General features: G+C 38.6%; 1 protein-coding gene across 1 annotated transcript in view; it reads right to left on the reverse strand.

Moving 5' to 3' along the window:
* The window catches only part of MRTFA (myocardin related transcription factor A), a 97,493-nt gene that overhangs the window by 65,082 nt on the left and 12,139 nt on the right, over positions 1-20,272 (reverse strand). The window contains exon 3 of the mRNA XM_074826731.1: positions 12,976-13,237. The gene's annotated coding sequence lies outside the window, so the exon portion shown is untranslated. The remainder of the gene's footprint in view (positions 1-12,975; positions 13,238-20,272) is intronic.

Below are 20,272 nucleotides of genomic sequence, written 5' to 3' on the forward strand. Positions count from 1 at the left end.
GTTCTATTTCTAAAGTGGTGATGATGCAAACTATAAAGCTAGGAGTGTTTTCCCCTCACCTCCACCCTCCAAAAGCAAAAGCAAAATCCTGATTGTGTTGATTCAAGAACTCATTGAAATCTTGAAATTCCAAGTTGGGGTGAAGAAAAAAAAAAAATGTCTGTAGTTTAAGTTCTACTATTGAAACAAAATTAAATGCCAAAAACTAGAGGAAAAAACTCACAACTAGAAAAACCTCTTACTAGGAAATGAAAACAACAGTAAGGAAAAAGTCCTACTAACAGGTGCTTGAAAAAGACAAGATGAAATTATAAGGCATTTTAATGCATGAATGAGAGGCTACTCTTATAAGTACAAAGAGCCAGCACTGAATTTAAACTTTATTTAAAACAGGAAATAGAAAACCAACCACAAAAACTGCAGCTCTGACATTTGTTACTCCTGAAAGAGCTGAAGAGGGAGACACCTCCTTCCATGAATACGCAGACATGCTGAACCCTTTCTTCCCATTAAAAGTAGTTTAGCAGCTGACATCCCTACAGCACTTCAACTTACATACTTTAAAGAGGGAAGAGAAAAAGCCTGGGAGGGGAGGGTGTGTTTTGAAAGAATGAATGGGATCAGCATCAGTTTGTCCTAAACTGAGTTTAATATATCCTTAAATCTGCTGAACTAGTTCAAAAATGCAACTTTCCCCCTGAAAACTAGTGGGTTTACATTCGATTCAAGATGACACTAATTTTCAGCTGAAACAATTGTTCCTTTTTCACAACCAGTTGGATACAAAGCAAATTAGACCAGAGAAGTCAAGTTTTATCCACTATAGAGAACTGAATTACTTCTATGCTCATTTACAGTGCTGACTTCAAAACAACACTTCTTTTGTTCTCTAAATAGGCACGGAAAAAAACCTCTTGTTCATCTAAACCGCACTTCTAACAGTTCAGAACAACCTGATTCTGGTTTGCAAACCTGGCTCGATCTCTAATATTTTTTAATATTCTAAGCTTTGTTTCAGCGGGTTAATGGAACAACATATCAAAAACCCAAAGATGCTATCCAATAGATCAGTCCATGTTGAAGAGTTCTTAATTTTTTTTCAGTATACTTACAGAAAGAAACTTAAGATTACACAGACAATTATTAATGTGTAACATATATCAAGACAGTGTAAATCACAGTATAGTGCACAGAAACAAACCAATGCTATCCAGAACAGTAAATGAAGAAGGTTATAAGAAGAGCAAAATTTAGAAGTGGAATTCATTAACAAAAGTAGCCATTTGGCCAAGTGCTAATGTCCATTAATTCTGGTAATGTGTTGTTAGACTCTAAGGAACCCTAAGTGGCCATAACTCTTATCTATCCATGCAAAACGTCTGCAAAAAGTGAACGGAAATTTAAGGTTTATGTATCTGGCTGATTGCACCTCTGCATGTGTACTGCACACACTTTTCTGCCCAGCCACCTGATAGAAGTCATAAAGAGAAACTTGTGAACAATAACTAAAATAAAAATGAAATTATCTTTGAAAGTTTGTATTTGCCATTTAAGCACAAAATTTGCACATAGATGCCAGCAGCACATGCAAGACTCCTGAGATTTCCCTAACTTGTGTAAGTCCCTCTCATGACTGTTCAAAAACAGTTTTAAGTGTTACTGGATTGTAGATTGTGTCAAAAAAAAAGTATTCTTCTTGCACTCTTCCCTCTTAATTTAAAAAAAAAAAAAAAAGAAAAAGGAAAAGAATATTCATGACTCATTCTTTCAATGGGTCAAACAGTCTGTTACAGAACAAAGCCAGGTCACATCAACAAACTATTCAGTCCATATCTTGACCGAACAGTGACCAACAGCAAAAGAATTTGCAAGATCTTCATATGGGATAATTAGGTAGTGGCATGAAAAAACACAAAGGCTTCAGGGGAACAAAAAAAGAGGCTACATAGGGAGATTAGGTTGAAGTAGATAATAGGAAGGAAACAGCATGCTTTTGGAATCAGCAAATAAATATAAAGAAAACAAATGAGTCAAATGCTGAGAGAGTCAAGGCTGCAAAAAGGACCAAGTGACTCTTAGAGAAAAACCCTAATGAGGGAGCTCCCATTGTTAAGAGCTTGGTATAGACCTACACATCACATCAGCTTCATTTGCAACAGAATGAAAACATGCAAACTGGCACAGGCTGTTTCCAAAACTGTACTCTTGAATACGAATGTAGAATTTTGCCTCACTGTGTATGACTGCTCTTTGAATGACTGGGTCAGTAATGACATAGTTCTTCAAAAAAGTTCACTATTCCAATGAGATGCCAAATACAGCAATTAGGTTTCTGCTCTTATTTTCACCATTATTTCTGGGTCTACTGCCTTTCTGAAATGTCATTTCATCCTGATTTTCATGTTTACATTTTCTTCCTCAGCTGTCATCACTTGCATTGATTTTTTACTCTTCCCTTTTTCAGTTTGACAGGTGTGTTTAATTTTTTATGGTTAATACAATGTGCACCTCACTAGTCATATTGTTCCTGCTTCACTTATGTTTTGTTCTGAAGAATAGTCCCTCCCTGCTTAAGCTATTCTGCTCCCAGAATAGTGAAGATGTATTCTCCCCCTCGGTTCTTTCTCTAAAATAGTAAGAATGTCTTCTCATCTTTAGTATCAAAGGTGCTGCTTTTTATGTGCCCACCAACATGGAATACAAACATTATTCCCTATGTCAGCTATGGCTTCAGACACTGTTACTTCTTGAGTGGACTCCCATTAGTAGCCAAGCATTAAATAAGCAGTGTCTTACAGCCTGCACGCTTTAATAAGGTTTGGTCTATGAAATGCAAGCTGTGTAAGGTCTATTTATTTACCCAGCTTAGGCCATGATTCTCCTACTTCTTCAATGGCTGTTCAAAAACCTTGAGAAGTTGACTGGGACAACTGTTTCCAGCTTCCATCTTTCCACTAGGGCTTCTGGAGATGAACATCAGGACCAAGAAGCCTTGAGAAGTTGTCTTTCCTCATTAGATGATTATAGCTCTCAACAGAAAGGAGATCAAATTTCAATCTCTAAAAAGTCTCAAGTAGTTTGCCCAACAACTTAATTACCTCACTAAGCCAAATAACAGTAGCAACCAAGAGCAGCTGAAATCACTAAATATTACATTTTTTTAGAAAAAAAACATTGAACAATTTGGTCTCAGCATCGAGTAGCCATTTTCCTTATCTAGAAACTTGTAATACACTTTCATTATTCAAAACTGATCTTTAAAACTTACTACGCACGTGGTTCCATCCTGTTATACTTAATTTGCCCACCAATCTTGCAAATCCGTTTACATAACCATTTGCCTGCTTCTTGCTTAATATTTTTTCAGCAGTGTTTGATCCAGGAGAAAAGAGAGCTGCCACTGAGTGAAGAGGTGCAATGAATCTGTATCCCTCATTAGGTAAGCTGAGCTTGCCAGGAAATTGCCTCAACATTGCAGAACGCCACTACATCATCTAGGACTAGGGTTAGCTGACTTAAGTGAAAGCTACATACAAGTACTCTTTAGTGGGAGAAACTCTCGCCGTAAGAATTAAATGCAAGCCTCAGGAGTTTCCATAATTTGGAAGAAACAAGAAACACCACCACAAATAAGTTTTAAAAAAAGTAATATTAATATGAAGACTGTTTCTCTAATTTTAACAAGTTTTGTGAGTTCCCCCAGAATATCACGCACAAATTACAAGAACACTGAAATGTAAATTCCATGGCTCTTCCTAGACTGCAAAAAAAAAAAAAATTACCATAATTAGAAAACCTATTAGAAACAAAGCACATAGAGGTAAACATCTTTTTCTGGCCTTTACATAACTGCTGTCCTATCAAGGAAAAAAAAAAAATTTCTTTACAACAAAGACAGATTAGATACTGTCTTACTATACACATCCTGTTCAATACCAACTTGCTAATGTCTAAATGCTACCTCCAAAATTCACAGACTGCAAGAGTATGACTAGAGGAATGATGTATAGTGTCCAAACACCCTTCTGAATTGAGACAAAAACTATGTATTCCATATAAAATGTGGCCCTGCCATAACACTTCTCTTGCCTTTCCTATCTACAACAGGAGGTGAAAAAAAAGTACTTTGGTTCTCTAAACAACAAAGAATACAACCATATGTCACAACTATAAAATAAAGGCTACTACTAGTTTGCAGTCAGATCTTACCAAGGTTACAGCCAGTCTCTGTTCCCATCCATAGAACAGAGGTCATTCATATCTATACATAGTTGTTAAGTTTCATGACTACAGAATGTTCTAAAGCCTCAGATAAAAATGCCCTACAGAAATACATCATACTGCCATTAACAGATAATTCTCTCTAGCATGTCTTACACATCAGAAATGCAACTGTACATATCTAACAGGTGAGCACAATATCACAAAAAGACCATAGTATTTAAAACAAAATCATAAAAATACAATACCATTTTAATTCTCAAGGAAACAGCCTTTCAAGACATAAAACAAGTACTGGGAAGTTACAAAACAGAACTGTTTTTCCCAAAATATGCAATTTAAAATCTCTCCAAAGTATCAAGAATATGTTTCATTGAAAAATAATTAACAGTAAAAGCACACAAATCAGCCAAAAGCTAAACAGAGGAAATGTCTTTAAAACAAGTCCTATATTTGACTGGGATTTTCTAATCTTCATGAGGCACTTTAACACTGGGGACCAACAAATGAAGAACAGAAAGATAATTTTATCTCTGATGAAGCTCTAAAGTGATCAGTATTTAACATCCAACTAGCATCCATCTGCAACCTGCACATGAAGTTACCACAGCTCTCAAATTTGTCTTTACTTAAAGACACATAGCCTCCTGGTACTGCCTATATAGTTTGGTGACCACAAGCAAATTTACCCCATGGGATATGTTTGGGGTGATACCTGACTGGAGTGTTGTCATCTGCACTTCTGGTTCCAGCAGTGTCATGTTGATCCTTTTCTCAACAGTTACAATCCCTTAAAGACCTGTCCTGATAGATAGGTAGATAGATAGATAGATAGATAGATAGATAGATAGATAGATAGATAGATAGATAGATAATTAAAAAAAAAAAATCCAAGAGGACCTCTCAACTTTAATCTCGTTCAAAACTGGCAAGAAATTCTCATCCTTCTATGATGAAAACTGTGCCTACTGAGAAAACTCAGTCTTTCAACATGCAGTTCTCTGCTTATTCACTACAGGCAAGTTGGAACAGCCCAGAATCAAATTACTGCTAGGAGAAAAATGAACACTCAAAGGGGAATGCAAGACGTGTAGTTTGCAGAAGGTCCGCCCCTTGATGCCCTGTAAGTAAAAGGGAGGGAGGAGGAAGGGGTCATAGACACTAGAACTGGCAGGTTTTTTCCCTTTTAAAAGAGAAGGATGACGTCTTGGGTAGACTTTCAGTCCCCTAAGGGGCTCTGCTGATGAGGCAATTTCATTCCAAGGACAAGGAGACCCAGTGTTAACATAAACATGCAGACATCCTCAGCTTTGAAACAACGTGGCCAAAAACATACACATCCTGCTGATAGATCAGTGACTTTTCTTCAATCTTTACAAGTCCTTTTTCTTAATAATTGCACTATTCCCCTATCCCTGTCAACTCCCCTTGCTGACCACTAAACCCGAGCTACTGTAATAAAGGACTGGAACTTCTTCCAAATAAATGGTAACATCTGTTTCTTAAAAACAAACAAAATGCCCTTTCTCCTTCTGACTTTTCCCATTGTGGATCACACCCTCCATCCAACCTGTCTAGAGGTCAAAAAAAAAATTAAGCCATGTTTCCCACATCCAGATGATCAGTTTCAAATTATTTGGGATATGGACAAAACTTTTATAATCAAATATTTCTTGAATAAAAGATAAAAATAGAATTAAGTCTTTCCTCGGTAGATGATTCTAGCTTCCAACAGAAAGGAAATTCAATTTTGGTCTCTAAAGAGTCTCAAGTAATTTGCCCAACAGATAATTTAATTATCTTAAACTAATTCCAACACTTCTGTCCCCAGAGCAGCTTTCCCTTATTCCCCATCTTTCCCCAAGGCTCAACGTCATTTCTCATTAGGTCATTTAAGTAACTGCATGTATTTGCACCAAGCCCAAAAATATATTGAGCTCCACATGAAAGATATAGACCAATTTTTAGATTTAAAATCCCTCTGTAGCAAGTCAGAATCCCTCTCCTGCCACAACAGTGTTCATGAAGATGAGTAACTGGGTGTGCAAAACTGCTTTAGCACTGTTTTCTGACTCCTCCAATCTTAAATAACTTCAGGGCTTCTCTAAGCACTCAGATGCAAGAACTCCCCAACAGCTGCTCAACAGCTGAGAGAAGAGCATGGCAGGTTTTAGCAACATATCTTCCTTTCCCCACACAAACACATCTGGGGCTTCAAAGGAGGCAGCAGAAACTCATTTGGCAGCTTTAAATAATACGGGAAAATCCCTTACAGTGATATTGTAGTATTTATCTGATTTCCATACTCCTTACATCAGTAGTGTGTTATAAAAGGACAAGAATCAGCTCATTTGGGCTTCTCTCATATTCAAACGCCACTTATGCCATCCTAGATTTGCAGCCAGACTAGGTAAAAATTGCAGGCCTAACTGTTCATTCTTGCTGTGCAATCCTTATGGAAAGGAACTGCAGTGGTGCACTGTATCCTGGGAATTTAGAGACACTAGTGACAGAAATAAGTCACTTTAACACCTATCCTGAATATCCATATTCATCATAAATAAAGGAAACCATCAATTTTCAGCAGAATGTATGCTTGTTTCTGCGGTGATACGTGAAAATATAAGGCGAAACACTGAGAAAGTGAAAAGGAAATCCTTCCTACTGTGTCCAGGAACATCACTTAACTCCCTGAAGTATGTACATGTGCACTAGCAGTGACCATGAACAGATAGATGAAATTTAAAGCATTAACCAGGATGTTGCTTATTTGACCAGCAAGGAAGATGAAGACTGCACAACTAAATGTCTTTGGGCAGACATTCCTTCATTATACTTTGTGGTAATGTATTGATCATGGCAGAGACAGAGTTACAGCCTGCAGAAGTAGTATCCCAATATAAATGAATTACAGTAAACTTGAATTTTTCATGAGGAAAGCCACACATTACAGAAGCAAGCTATCGCCCAAACCTAGGATTCAGTTTGCTAAGTACTAGCAGCAATTGACTATTGTGAAATGGTGCAACCTTTCTTGCTGAAGCAGCCACTCACTGTTTAAGTAGAACAGACTGAGAATCCTGCTGCATGGCATTCTCCCTTTAAAGAAGCAGATTTCCTTTCCCCATTACTACCCTTAATACTTAAAACAGCAAAACAAGCAACAGAAGTTCTTACTCACACAGACAAAACAGCTGCCCAGATCTGGGCCTGACTTGTTTAGCAAGCCTTTTAAATTCATGAAAAAGGAATGTTTTTTAAATATCAGAATATATGTCTAATGTTCATCCATCAGCCCTGAACCTTGAAACCTCAAAGGATGAAACCTCAAAAACTGAAATAAGAGAGAAACTGGAAAGGAGAAACAGAAGGGAGAGGAATATTACAAATCTTGATTGGAAAAGAGCATTAATATTGTTAACTTGATCAGGAACAAACAAAAACTGTGTTGAGAGCTAACTTGTTAAAGCCACCACATTAAAGCTGCCTTCCACCTCAACTATTTGCCCATCACTATTTAAAAGTTTGTTTTAAATATTTCAAGAGATTACCACTTCTCAGCTGTTTAGTAGCTCCCATCAGCAGCAGGCCAGTCATTTCTATCATGCTCTGAATCTCATAGCTCTATCAGAAACTTTCAGACAGCATGCTAAATTTATAGTCTCCTGGGACATAAAGTCTCTTAACACAAATCTATCCAAGATAGACTGGTTGTTTTTATTGTAACAACCATTCCCCTTACTCACACACGAGAGAAAACAGCAAGCCTCATTGGAATGTGTGTGAGGGACAGATCAGAGAAATCTATATATTTCCTGTCTTGGTCCTTTTTTTACAATACAGACTTAATCTTCTTCACATGTAAGTTCTCGGTAAAGCAGTAACCACCACTTGGTAATTAAATGTAACTTTGAGTTACACTATTCCAGAAGTCGGATATACACTAGAACAAAAAAAAACCCCACCCCCAAAGACGGAGAAAATAATTTCAGAATAATCCTTTTTAAAACCCTTTCTTGGGAATAAAATACCACCCTCGTTGATAAGCAAACATGCCTAACTTCCTAAATGAGATCACAAGTCACAATATTCTCTTTTTAAAAGGAAAGTTTATGACATGATTTTAAGAAAACATTATCAATGTTTTTAAACTCACGGTAGCAAGAAGACAGCTATAAAATCTGCCAAAGCACCATAATAAGTTGTATTTGAAATAAATCCTGAATCTGGCTGCATTCAATGTAACGACAATCCAGGATGGGAAAAGGAAAGAAGGGGAGGGAGATAGGAACGTATAACCTAATAAATGAATTATATGAGCAATCACCTACACAATTCTTTAAAATAAAATGAGGTGTCCTAATAAACATTTAAAATACTACCCCTATCTTTTAACAGTAAAAGGGCATAGGCACAAAAATAGCTCCTTAGACCCATTTAAAGAGTTCAACTCTGCAATTTGTGAGTGTAATCACCAACAGTTTATGTGGCAACAATTAATCCCATGATTTTTACAGCACTCAGTCTTTACCTTCTGATACCTAAAGCATATGCCTGTTACATGACTTGAGTCATACTGAAATTCCATACATTCCAACTAGCCTCTCTTCCCCCAGCACATATGGTACTTTGCAGAAGGCAAGCATCCCAGATAAGTAAACCCCAAAAATTTACAAGCTGGTACAAGTTTTGTCCAAACCTGTAATCATAAAATGCAACAGTTCATTCAAAAGAATGTTACCTCATCTTAAACAAGCCTACAGTGAGAAGAAACTAGGACTGTCATAGGTTTCTAACACAATGTTTTTCATGACCTCTGGACAAAGATAACTATGAATTCATCTGGGGAAAATGTGTCAAGAGAGTCAATAAGCTAGTAAAGCAATTATCATAATTTCAAATGAACGTTAAATAGGACAATTTTGATCAGAAATTATCAAACTGCATAAGATTTGTGTATTCATCGCCTGTTTTTTCAATTTTTTGTAACCACATTCATCAGGGCCTTGCTCCAGCCCTGCCCTAAGGGTTATGAAAAGTTACCTTGGCATATTAGTACAGGTGACTGAGAAAAATCAAGATACACTTAAGAGCTTCAGATGACTCTGTAATGACCTTTTTTTGGTTTGTGTGGCAACAAATGAGTCAGTCACAGGTCATCTCTCATAGTTAAAGTTAAGGCCTTGATGAACATGGGTAAAAAAGGAGAAGGAATGTGAATTTTGGGTAGAAAATTCACTTTGAAGTACATAGACAAATTAAATAACTACACCTTAAATGTTCCATTAAGACTGATGTCTGAATAGAACATAATAGTTGTGTCAAAGTATTTTACTAACACCTTACCACATAAGATTTCCTTCCACTGAAGTGACAAGAAATTGTTTCCTATCTGTTATATTCCAATACTTCACAGATATCCTTAATAGCTTTTATTGCATTTTAATTTAGTGTAACTTAATAACAACTATTCAGTCAAGACGTTTAAGGTCTTTACACCGATCTATCTAGGTGTACCTATCCTTGTAGGTACCCACACCTACAAGGATAATGTGTAGCTGTGATAAGGGAGAAGAATAAGAAGAGGAGTCTGGGTCTGAAACAAAACCAAATCAACAAGAAAACCCCCAGAAACTGTCTCTTGTTGCTCTTCAGCTCTCTAAGAGCAGGGGAAAAAAAAAAAAAAGGAATCCGCTGTCCTAGTACATATGGCAGCATGTGCATACAGGACTGCACTCCCAGTTCTCCCATGGGATACATAATTCCATAATGCTTCACATGCCAAAGAAATTTCTATTTTAACTCAGCTAATAGTTTATGTTCCAGAACCACAGACTTAAGTAACAAATCCTGTACAAATCCATGTTATATTTTTCTACAGATATCGACAGATAAACAAAGTCTTCTGTAAGCAAGAGTTACACAAAGGGTTAACCTGTTGGAAGTGCTCAACGTAAGTAGTTAGTTCAGCTGTGAGTCAGCAATGCCTGTCTAGAACTGCAAACAGGAGACCCTTTGACACAGATACTCAGCTTCCAGCAAGTCTGTTATTTACCATCTCCTCCCCTCCCACTGCCACTCAGCTTGAATCTTCCTCATACCTTGAATTTGGCAAATTGTCACAGAAGCAGTTTCACTGCACAAGATATGCTTCTACAACTACTTTACATTGCTCAAATGTTTAAGCAGATTGCCATCTCAACTGGCAGATCATCTCTAAAGGCTTTTTAACATGTTTGAAGCCAAAGGCACAACAACAAAGGTACACCATATTTTAAAAAGGAGCTTTAACAAGCTCAACAGCTTTCAACAGCTGTGCAACCTCTACCTCAATATAACTGAAGAGTTCCCATTTGAGGGGACAAGTTCCTTAATTAAAAATGCATCAGCTATGTTTTTCAACAGCTCACTATGCCAAGTCTCTTTTTATGCTGTGACAGTTTGCAGATAACCATATTTCAACAGCACTTTTCAGTCCCACAATACTTTAATGAATGTACACACAAACAACACATAAAAACATACTGCAGCCTAGGAGAAAAGAGCATTGTATACCTCTGAAGATAAGAAATACTCAGGCAGTTTAGATCAGGGACTTTGGACTTCATGCCTTGACTGAAAAGCTGCACCTCCAGCAGTAAAATTCCCACTATTGTGCTGATCCCTGATAAAGACCCACCTAATGAGTCATTTCCGGGAATATCCTAATTTTCTTTGGCAAAAGGTATGGGCAGAGGTGTTCCTTTTCAAATACTTTTCAAACCCAACTCTGTTTTACCTGTTCCAGTCAAACAGATTTGCAGACCACAATGACAGAGCTTCAAGGTTGAATTCATTAAAATAACATTATGATAGAGGAAAACCATCTATTTCTGTAAAATATTCCCAAGATACCAATTTGTAAATCTATCCAAACAATTGAATCATATAAAGGCTCTTTCATTTCTGTAACAGAGTATCCTTTCCTCTGACCACAACAAATGCTGTTGTGTCCTGGTTGTATCCATTCAAAATACTGCTACAAGTTTCATTTTCCTAAAAAAGTACTCTTATCCATTCCCATCACTAGTATCCCTTTCCCTGTGGCATCAAGAATAAACTGCTTCTTCCCAATTCAGGACCCTTAATCATGTCTTATTCACTAAGAAGAGAAGAACCCTGCCTCCAGTAAATTCATAATGTCACCTTCAGGTGGCCAGCAGTCAGGCTGTGGAAACAAAGGCTCATACGCTTTTCCCATGCTGCCTTCAAGCCTCCTACCAACTTCAAAACTACCTCAGTTAAATTTCATTTGAAATCTCTCCTTGCCTTCATAACTGTAAAATGCCCAAGTCTACCACTAGTTGAGATCACCGTCTGCCATCCTGACTAATATTCCAATTTCTTCTCTTTTATTTACCACCACCACCTTTAACTCCATCTGTTGTCTTTTATCTTGTGCTTAGAGGACTGCAACATTAAGGATTAGAAGCTTTTTGTTCTGTTTTTGCAGTTCCTAGCTTCTCCGTTTTTAAGGCTTGTAAACATGACTGTAATCATATAACAATGGTATAATGTATATGAAGGAAGGAACTCTTTTTATCCTCTTAAAAAGCAAGATTGAAGTTCATTAATTCTTCCAACTAGCAAAACACTGACACACTGTTCAGAGAAAAGCATGCTCAGTTTCTGGAGGTGAAGAACATGAAGGCATGTCACATGAGGTATCCCTCCAATTCAAATTCCTGTCCTACAGTTCACATATTCTAATGTGACTTTACCATAAGCATTATGTTCTGGCTATAAAGCCGCTCCAAAGCTCCCCAGCTTTCCCAATACACTGTGCCATGCAACTCTACGTAATGCATATAATGCACAACACTGTAAGGTGCCCAGGACTCAACCATGCTCACAGACATAGTATCTTGCAGGTAAGGTTGACAGCAAGAATTCAGACTCTAGCAAGACCTTCATATTGCCAAGAACCACCAACATATACCCTAGAGGATGGAATGAAGGGAGATCACCAAGAGGAATTCACAAACAGAAGCCACCAGTTATCAAATGGTTTCATCAGTGTGTCACAGGATGGTGCCAAACACGCAGAGGCTTTCATGGCAGCCCAGTGAAACTGAGCTTCAGACAGTTCACTTTCTCCCAAACCCACGAATTCTGGTCACCAAGTGACCCTGTATTTTTCCACTCCACCACCACCCACCAAACGGTTAGAGGGATTCATACCATAGCTGTCCATAAGCAACTTGAGAAACATTCTCACTCTAGAATTAGACCTACTGGGATATCTCATTTTTAACTCTAGGTCTTGTTCCTCCTTCTAACAAGTATGACAGAACCTTTCAGACATTTGCAGTGAGAAAGTTACTCACCCTTGGCAAGTGTAGACCAAGGTGGCAAAGAAAAATCTACAGATGGCTAGAGTCTGAAGATGAGCTAACACTTCCTTTGACTGACTGTCTAAGCTTTGCAGAACTTTTAGTCACCACAAAGCACATGGAAGTTGTTTCTGGTATTCACCCAAAACAATAATCTAAAGCATTTATCACTGGAGCTCTCTGGAACTTCCACAGGCAGTATCATCAATCCTTTCCATCCAACAATGTAAATCAGCTTTGTCAACTGTAGATTATTAGTTCTTCATACAAATACAACACTGTAAGAAGCAGGCCTGTCATCAGAACACATACCACGACTACGTGACAGTACTTCCTTGGTGAGGACATACTACCTGAGACACGAGTGCACTGTACCACTTACCATTCTTCCTTTCACTGAGTGGAGGAAGGTTGGGGTTTCGGCCATGATGGAGGCTGAGGGTCAGCTCGGGCTGCAAGGAGAGCTCCTGCAGCTCATTGGCAACAGCTTCGCTCTGAGGGCTGGGGACCGCCGAAAGCGACACCAGCACCGGCTCATCATCATTTTCGCCAGCCCCTCCTCCGTCCAGCCCATTTCCAGCAATGACGGAAGGGGGCAGGCACACCACACCAGAGAAATCCACTTTGGCTTTCGTGATGGCAACCTGCAAGAGAAACCAGAAATAAACAAACTGTAAATCTCACATGAGAGTCCTAACCCCTATGTCCAGTTCATCATGGCATCTTCATATTCTGGAGAAACACGTTCTTTAGCACAGTGTTTGTGTTATCATCAATTCAAATCCAACTAGTGATCGAAACTTGCTAAACTCAGCAGTTTATAAATTTGCATAAACCTCCAACAGCGCCACCATAGAAAATACTGATGAAACTACAGATTGCTATAATTTTCTTTAAAAGTATGAGAACATTCTCAATTTTTGGTAGTTTAGGAACCCAATCTTGAGAAGACACAGATTGAGTTGTTCCAGTGAGGTCAGCCTATCTAGAATCTTGCTGAACTCTTGATTACTGTCCTTCTGTATCAATAATAGTGTTTTAACAGGACAACTGCCAGTTTGAAATCCAGTCAGGTAAAGTAATCCTTCCTAATAAACCTGGAAGGACAGGCATGTACAACAAATGAGGATTTTCAAATGAAATCAATTGCATTTCAAAAAATATTTCTCTTGCTCCATTCTCTCTTCCCCATTCACTATCAGTGAAAATGAATGCAAGAAAAATATTCCACATAAAGTAAACAAAAAAGCTTTCCCTTCTAAAACTTCAGCTCCAGTAATGGAAATGTGCAATATATAAAGGCTTTAACGAAATAAGCAATTTTTAAATATTTCATTATATTTCCATAATTCTTTAAATAAGTATTTAAAAGCCACCACGATGTTAAAATTAAAATTCTTTTATGTTCAGTAGTTTAAACAGAAACAAACCAGCTGGAAGTCTCCAACGAAATGGTTACTGTGTCAACATTTAAAGAGTAACGGACATTATACAAGGGCAATCATATTTGGTTTTGATTAATGAAGATGGAAGTCTCCTGCTTCTTAGTATGCCGCTGTTTCAACCAGTCTAAACTTAGAAGACTACCATGACATAAATTACTACAGTGCAGCAGAGTTATCAAGCGAAAGGTATTTCCAGAGGCTAACCTTCAGCTTCAAAAAGTTGCAGGTAAAGCAACCTGCAAAGAAGCAAAGTAAAAAAACATCAAGATAATCCTCTGCAAATCAATCACAAAGCATAAACTTGGAGCAACATTTTTAACAATAAGGTTTTTTATTAAGTATTCCCCACTTAACACTTGTAATTAACCTGAATGAATGTGACATCAACACATTAATAGCTGATCAAGTAGCTCAAATAGCCATTTTCCCCACTTCCATTTCAGATTCATACTTCAGTTGCTTAGTAACGTTTGCTCTATAATACCCAGAACAAAGTTATAAGTGGTAGTACATTTGTTTCAAATATTTGTTCAGTGCATACTCAAGGCAACAATAAGAATTTACTGGTAATGCATACATGCTATTTTATCCATGTTGTCACACATTCATTCTCAGGACCCTATGTCATGATCTGAAGAGAAGGAAGGAAAACAAGTGCGGAGAGAAAAAAAAGAAAACAACAAAAAACACCAATCAAAGCTGGTGCTTATTACAACAAAACAAATGAGACTGAGCCAAACCTTACTGCCATATGAAGTATTTGCTTTTACTTCAGTTACAATTTGGCTAGGAAGTGCCTACCCACTCCTTGATATATTTCCTGTCCAAAGCTAACATCACTCATATCCATTTGAGTAACGGTAATCTGCAAAGAGAAAAAATTGGGATTGTTCCCTTCTCTTTACAAAGGATACAGAAAGCCTGGAAAGACACACCCTTAAACCACAGACTTGGAATAACAGAGTTTGGTAAACTGTAACAATCCTTGCAAAGGCTGGCGGGAGTTAAATCATGACCAATACAATTGGCATCAGGCCCTGTCGCTGTAGGATGGGAGGCCTGTGGAAAGGGGCTAAAAGGAAGAGTAATTGCTCAGTTAGGAAGCTGGCTGTAAGGACTGCTGTCACCGTCTCGCGAGGAGCCAAAGCCAATTTGCTTTATCGAAGGAGATGTACTGGAGACATTACACGTTGTCTAGTACCACATGATGATTAGGTCAGATCATGCAGGAGGACAAGCACAGCCAGGCCTGAATTCACAAACAAGTGACAGACATATCTAACACTCACCCAGCAAGGATTTGGAATGGCAGGAGATTCAACCTTCCCTCCTCAATCTACCCAAGAAAAAGAGTTCCTTCCTCTTCCCAAAAGAGGAAGAAAGCTTGACATGTCTCAAATATGTAAGATCTGCTTCAACTAGGTAAACAGCAAATGTACTTAGGAACTTCTGACATACTGGATTTTCTTTTAGACAGGAATTTGTAACCTGCCTGAACTAGGAAAGTCACATTTCAAACACCATTTTAAAGTGTTGTAAAACAGAATCTATTTCCTAGTCTAGGTATATTCACATTAGCCAGTCCACTGAAACTATATCCTTTATGTAAAAGCACAGTACCAAGCTACAGTAAGAGCAGTGTAGCCTAGCCAGCTAGAGCACGAAGCAAGAGCTCACACACCAATTTGCTATGTAACCCACCATGCCAACACCATGCTAAGTGGTGTTAATTGGTACTGGGATTATAAACCAGAGTTTCTCCAGTAAACTGTCCAATGGTACTTCAGCACAGCGATAGCTGGACCTGCAGGTTTCCTAACTCATGCAGAAGATGACACAGATGGAAGGTATCCTCTTTTTAACCCTAGTTGGCATGTCATTCAACGTTTGTCCCACATCAAAGGTAACAACTCAAGCAAACCTTGTCTTGACATTCATTCTTACCCAGCCACTATGTCCTGCATTGTACCAGCAGTGGTGCTGGTAGAGCCACCACTGCGAACCATATCAGAAGGCTGATGGAGCTGAAATGCAGTTTTTCCTAGGTTATTTTTCAGCTGGATCGATTCCCCCATACAAGCCACAGCTGAACCAGCACAGTACAGGGGAACACTGCCTCAAAATGCAAAAAATCACAGTCTGACTCTGTGCATCTCAAACAGCCTGGCCAACAATTCTATTACTCCAAGTAGGGTTGCAGCTCAAATGAAACTGAACTGGGATGAACCATTAAATGCATTAGAAAATCCTGCCTTCTCCTTCCTCCACATCCCTTCCTATTTCAGGCCAGCACATGAATCTGCAATGACACATGATAAACCAATGAGAAAACTGATCCAGGTGTAAAAGCTAGTTTTCTGGTTCACACTCCAGCTAAATCAGGACCCTGGTGCAGTTTGCCATGCAGCCACACCAACACTTGTGCCAGCACTGCACAGGGGAAGAGAACCTGCTTACACCATTAGTACTTCCAAACATCTAACCACTACCTAAGGGTAAGAGAACTTTTTTCAGAGCAATGCCAAGTCTTAGTATGCAATATATCCCCACTTTAAAAAAAAAAAAAAAAAAAAAAAAAGGCAAGCATCCAGTCACAAGACTATAGTAAAAGCTATAATTGGGTGCATTTGATTTTAATGTTTTCAATTAAAAGTCTGAAGAGAACATAGAGGGATTTGGAAGATGCTTTGAGGATTTATAATCATCCATGTTGCATTATTTGGAAGTCCTGTGAAAGGCATGAAATCTTTTTTTGCAACCAACAGTAAGGCTGTTTTTAGACTTCCCAGACAGTTATACCACTCTATAACTGTCATTGTAGAATGATCAATCAGTTAGTTACACACATTAATATTTAGAACCTAATTAAAATTTTAAAATGTTTGTTTTCCTGTCATTTCTGAACAGACTAGAAACTTTCCCATAAAGAAATGGGCCATACCACAATCTTCCAAGTGAGTCATCCAGAAGCTGATGGACACTATTAAGAGCAAGCATTTCTTACCCTCAATAAAGGTTTCAGGGTGAGTTCCCCCAAGGATTTGTATCTCTTGCGCAACCAGACAAAAGCTTTCTATCATGGCATTTTTCTACTTCTGTGCCAGCTGCTTCCAGGACAAGAGTGGTTGTGATCCCACAGATGTTCTACAGCAACAACACCAGCTTAAGCAACCCTCAAGTCGTCCACTGTCCAGCTGCTTATTTCTGTCCCTACACTGCCCCTTCTTCAACTGGGGAATCAAGTTAGCTGAAAACCAGCCATTTTTCCTGGGTATTCAGCAAAATCAGTTCCCCAGTCTAGTCCATTGCCAATTATACACCCAGCTGAGTCACCATAGTGCAGGGGCAACATGAGCTCTTAGGAGCCAGAAGTGCTCAAACTATGTTACTATAAAGCACAAAATCACTGCCACAACAATACAAACACGGACCACAACACTAGGGAGAAGGTGGAGCTGCTCAAAAGAAAATTAGACACTACTCATAAACATATAAATAACCTTTATCCCTTTCTGACATCTGGAGGCATCTAAGAAACTTCAATCTCAAATAGACAAACAAGGCAGAGTCAATTTTGCGTAAGGTATAAGATTAAGAACTGTAGCCAGTAAGAATTTTTGGAAAAAGATTATCAAACCTGCGAACCACAAAGACTAAATTGTTCTGCAGCTTCTACATGGTAGCTTTTTAGGTATGTCCTCTTGCCATCGCGACACCTTATCACAGTAAACACACAGTAAACCTGATTATTTTACTCCTTGGTGAAAAAAGTATAGTACTTTGCATTTACCATATGACAAAATTACTCATAGAAACTTCTCATACAGCTGCTCATCCAGAATCTCTGAAGAATAGCTCAAAGCCTGAGAGGTGAAAGGGAAACAAGATAGACACGTGCAGTACTGAAACCTGTCTGACTCACAGTAAGCTAGTTCACGAAGCTAAGTGAAAAGAAAACTGGGAGGGGAAGAAGGGATTAGGATTAGTTTCCTGTCATTTTAGCTCCATTAATCATCCAATCATAAGGCCAGACAAGCACCGATGTTGGCACAAGGAAGCAACACAGGCATGCATCCAAGACTGCCCCTTTTGGCAAGAGCTAGCTTAGATCAACTTAGCTATATCATAAGGCCACATCCTCTGATTAGACACTAAACTAGCATTGCCAACAAAAGGAACAGTCCAGCCTGCCCGTTCCTCACCTCTTGTGGGCCAGCACAGGCTCAACCAGATCAAGGAACAGATCTGTGTTAAATTTGACATGGCCGCACACACAAAAACCACCAGTTTCAATCTGCATCAATTCCTGATCTGGCTTGCCACCCAGCCACACAAAAACTTGGAAGGAGAATGAGGCACAAGGAAATAAAAAAGAAATCAGGATGCCTACTTTTGGTAACAGTGTCACCTTAAGGTGTTGTTACACAGTTTAATCTAGCCAACATTCCTGTTGGACATGGACACATGCACCAAGTCTTCATGCATTAGACTTCTCTCGATTTTGGCACTATTCACATACTCATGGCATAATCAAGAACTTGACAGTCAGTATTTAAATGAAACAAAGAATAGTACCACCTTCCCTAATGTCAAACCTCAATAATGAGAGTAAAATACAGGAAACAAAAGGAATTAAAAAAAAAAGTAAGTAAAAATCAGAGAGGGGGGAGGGGGAAGGGGGGAGGGGCACAGGAGAGCACAATTCCCAAATCAAGCAAGGACACCTCTATAAACATCTTTCCCTTGTTTGCATTTTGGGGTTGAGTTTCCAGGGTAATAGCAATTTCCTACCAATTTAAGAATTGCTAAGCAACCTTCAGCACCTAACAGCAGTAGCATGTGTGTGCAGCTGGGCTATTTTGAGAAGACAGGTTTTTTTTATTTTAAACTTAAAAGCAGCCTTCTGTTAAATGATTATGCCAGCTGAGATCATCCAGCCAAGAGAAGAGGCAATCTTGGGGCAAAGTGGCTTTAAGTGGATGAATCTTGGAAATGAGTGAGAAGAGAGGAAGATAATGACATGACATGCCCAAAGGCAACTATATCACCCAGATCATCACAAATCAAAAGAATAATCCAGGAGAAGTGAAGTTTGCAGCAGATGGAAGCTGAAGCATCACATTAGCTTGAGAAGCTATAACGATCAGAGTGAGAGATACTCCTTTTATCTTTGGATATCAAAGAAAAGTCACCAACAGGAAGACCTCCAAGATTGTATTAAAAACAATTATTTAGTTTCCTGTCAGTCAGTTTAACCCAGGCACACAACTGTTGGCAGAATTACTTCTCCAGTTAATTGAGAGTTAAACTGATGACACTGTCCCTAAAGTATATACAATACAGTAAGCAACACGGCAAGCATCATAAAGACCGTACCCTGACAACGTAATAGCTTGTTCTTGAGGAACCACCTTAAGAAACCAAACTATGCAGACCACTAAAGAGAGACCTTTTTAGATTACGGAATTTTCTTTTCACATATTCCACATGCATTTGTCTTCTGCAGAATAAACCAGGCATCAACTTCCTTTACTTTCACAGTAATTGGGGGGGGGGGGGGGGGGGGAGGAAAAGGAAAAAGCAGTCAAAAAGTAACCAAATTCATGCTGGATTAGAAGCAGTGATTTGAAGGTGTAAACTGTCCATTTTACCATCATCACAAGCCACTACCCTACAAAGCCCCTATTCAAAATGCAAAGATTGCAACACCTGTGAATAAGGATGCTGGTAAAACATGGATGAGCACAACTTTCTATCTGAGCTAAAGAATCTGAACGTATAGTGTGCCAGCAACATTACAGTAAGAAAAGACATCTTTGAGTCATCACCAGAAGTCTCTCTGCTACCAGCCCCAGCAAATCAATCATTACCAGACTCAAAAAACATGCTCAGGCCAGCAAGAAAATGGCAAGAAATGTTATCAGACAAAAGGCATGAACATAGAGATGTTAGGACCTGAGGGGGAAAAGATGCAAAGAACACATCCAGTGCAAAGAATCAACTACATAATTTCTGCTGTAGACAAACACAGCCTCGCACATGATTTTAACAACCACTCATCAAGAACCATATTTCTCAAGCCCTAAGTATTTCCTTCATAAGACACTAGCATTTGTTTCACTCTGTCCAGCAGCAATAGAAAGAGGTCTTAAAAAATCATCATCAAACATCAATTTCTTAAAACCACAAATAGCAGGCTAAGAAATGTAGTTTGGCATTCCAGATGTTTTTTAA

The sequence above is a fragment of the Strix aluco genome, chromosome 5 (assembly GCF_031877795.1).
Source record: "Strix aluco isolate bStrAlu1 chromosome 5, bStrAlu1.hap1, whole genome shotgun sequence".
In the NCBI taxonomy this organism is placed as follows: Eukaryota; Metazoa; Chordata; class Aves; order Strigiformes; family Strigidae; genus Strix; species Strix aluco.